This window comes from Capricornis sumatraensis, chromosome 16, assembly GCF_032405125.1.
Source record: "Capricornis sumatraensis isolate serow.1 chromosome 16, serow.2, whole genome shotgun sequence".
Lineage (NCBI taxonomy): Eukaryota > Metazoa > Chordata > Mammalia > Artiodactyla > Bovidae > Capricornis > Capricornis sumatraensis.
Window position 1 is genome coordinate 14,508,076 of NC_091084.1, and position 3,265 is coordinate 14,511,340.

Here is a 3,265-nt window from a genome sequence, read left to right on the forward strand (position 1 = left end):
TAAATACTCTTTAAGTTCTTTTATTCAATTTGCCTGAGAAAAGTTCTGTAGTATTAAATCACAACCATACATTTCTCAAGAAACTAGAAACTTCCTGAGCAATGTAAAACAGTAGATGAAGAAATGTAAGACATATTTAGGAGTTAGGGTTTCTCTAAGCCTTTGCTTGACAAAACAAACTGCTGTGTCAGGTGCATTGCTATTCTTTAGGAATGCTCATCACAAGCATTCTGTTATCAAAGGATTTTTTTTTTTTTCTTTCTCATGGTACTAGTCAGTGAAATTCCATTATCTGAGGCTATACATTTTGATATAGCAATAATTTTCCTGTTTCTTTTTTCATCTGAACTTTCTCATATGAAGCGAAGTCACTCAGTCGTGTCCAATTCTTTGTGACCCCATGGACTGTAGCCCACCAGGAATCCGTCCATGGGATTCTCCAGGCAAGAGTACTGGAGTGGGTTGCCATTTCCTTCTCCAGGGGATCTTCCCAACCCAGGGATCGAACCCAGGTCTCCTGCATCGTAGGCAGATGCTTTAACCTCTGAGCCACCAGGGAAGCCCCAAGGTGCAGACTTCAGTCAAATTACAACAATTGGGAAGTGGAATTGCATTTTTATGTATTCTATGCAAAATAGTCTAAATAGCTGTCTAAATTTCAAGGAATTAGGAATATAATAAAATAAGAAGTTTCACAGAGCTTATTTGATTTTCACATTGCTTATAAATATTGTAAAGGGGTCATTATCAACGAAAATATGTTTAGATAGAGTACATATGTAGGGACTTCTAGAAATAAAATCATTGAATCTTAAAGATATTTTCTATTATGGTGTGTTTATAATTCATATAATTGTCCAATAATACAATTATACACCAAGGGAATAATTCCTAGAGACCAGGAAAGGCACCTGAAATAATTTCACCCACTCCCTCACACTTCTTTTTTTTTTATCCTTTACTGCTTAAAATAATACATAATAAGATACATAAATAATTATTCTTTATTTCACACACAAGGAGAAAAGTTATATCGATTATTTCTGTTGTACAACTAGCTGTAAAGAGACAGAATCAAAATCTCTAGAGCATTTAGATAGTTGAATACTTTCTCACTTAAAATTTAGGCATAACTGAAAAAACTTTGGAACTGGACATAGAACAAAAGACTGGTTTCAAATTGGGAAAGGAGTATGTCAAAGCTGCATATTATTATCTGGTTTATTTAATGCAGAGTACATCATGCAAAATGCTGGGCTGGATGAAGCACACTCTAGAATCAAGATTCTCGGGAGAAATATCGATAACCTCAGATAGGCAGATGATACCACACTTATGACACCCTTATGAGAGAAAGTGAAGAGGAATCAAAGAGCTTATTGATGAAGGTGAAAGAGGAGAGTGAAAAAGCTGGCTTAAAACTCAGCATTAAAAAAACTAAGATCATGGCATCCCATTCCATCACTTCATGGCAAATAGTGGGGAAACAATGGAAACAGTGAGAGACGTTTCTTGGCTCCAAAATCACTGCAGATGGTCACTACCACCCTGAGATTAAAAGATGCTTTCTCCTTGAAAGAAAAGCTATGACAAACCTAGAAAGCATATTAAAAGGCAGAGCCATTACTTTGCCAACAAGGTCCATCTAGTCAAAACTATGGTTTTTCCCAGTAGTCATGTATGGATGTGAGAGTTGGACTATAAAGAAAGCTGAGCATGGAAGAATTGATATTTTGATCTGTAATGTTGGAAAAGACTCTTGAGAGTTCCTTGGACTGCAAGGAGATCCAACCAGTCAATCCTAAAGGAAATCAGTCCTGGATATTCATTGGAAGAACTGATGCTGAAGCTGAAACTCCAATACTTTGGCCACCTGATGCAAAGAACTGACTCACTGGAAAAGACCCTGATGCTGGGAAAGATTGGAGGCAGAAGGAGAAGGGGATGACAGAGGATGAGATGGTTGGATGGCATCACAAACTCAATGGATATGAGTCTGAGCAAGCTCCAGGAGTTGTTGATGGACAGGGAAGCCTGGGGTGCTGCAGTCCATGGGGTCGCAAAGAGACGGACACGGCTGAGCGACTGAACTGAAAATACTACATCAGTTTTTAAAATATAGAACGATTGTTTTTTCCTTGGCTCTCTGATTTGTTAGAAAGTCTGGTGATTATATATTTTTTTTCTTTCTTCAATTTTGGAAAAATGACAGTGATACTTATCACTTGGCATATAACGTTTCAAACAATTTCATAATCCATGAAACTCTGCAGGAATCTTACATCATTTTGCAGATAAGTTTTTCAGATGCCCAGAAAACGTGATAACATGTAAACTGCATATTCAAAATTAACATATATAATGGATGTTTTAACCTTTGACATTCATTAAATGTCACAAATGCTGTTTGAGTGTTCATAAATGAATTGTCATCTCTACTCAATAGCAACAGCAAAATTCATCTGTCTATGAAGTCTCAAAGGCAGTTGTATAATAGTCCACATTATAATTATGTTCACAAACCTTGAAGCATATTTAAAATATATATATATATTTAACTTGGAGGGAAAAATCACAAAATATCTAAAGGTGACAAGAATTCTTGGTCAACAATTTCAACTTCCTTCCACATGAGATTATACTCTAATATAAATATTCTGGTTGAATTTCTTCCATTGAAGTTTCAAGGGCCCCAGTAGAGAATATAATTATTCAAACATTAGTACTTTTAGATGTCTATTGTCCAAAATTGTGACAAAGAAAAGTTAACTTCAACCTAGCATGTTTCTGGCTCTATGAAAGCCTATTTTTGGTACTATAGCCACTGCAAACACAAGAATATTTTATTTCTCAAGAGACAGATTTAGGTCATCTAAGAAACTAATTCTGTTTTAAAATGAGTTATAGTGAGACAAAACAGAAAAAAAAAAAATTCCAAAGGATTTACTCTGGTAGCATTAGAATAAAAATATTCAGTTTCCAATTCCCTTTTACTTTTGCTGACAAAACTAAATTTCAGAGAAGATAGAGAACTTCTGAGTGACTACATTTAGCAGGTCCATAAATAGAATCCACCTCCCATTTGTTGATTTAGACATCTTTCATCTTACAATTTTTTTTGTGTGTGTGAAGAAATATATTATGGTTGTATGTTTGTGTTCCATTCAAATTCATATTTTGAAACCCTACTTCATAATATGATGATTTTAGAAGTAGAACTTTGGAAGGATTGGATGAAGGGATAGAAATGGAGCCCTGTTGAATG

The 3,265-nt window shown here is 35.2% G+C and overlaps 1 non-coding gene across 1 annotated transcript; it reads right to left on the reverse strand.

Moving 5' to 3' along the window:
• Positions 1-487: 487 nt before the first annotated feature.
• TRNAR-ACG (transfer RNA arginine (anticodon ACG)) lies at positions 488-559 on the reverse strand. The gene has a single exon. It is a non-coding gene; the product is annotated as a tRNA-Arg (tRNA).
• Between the last annotated feature and the right edge of the window lie 2,706 nt (positions 560-3,265).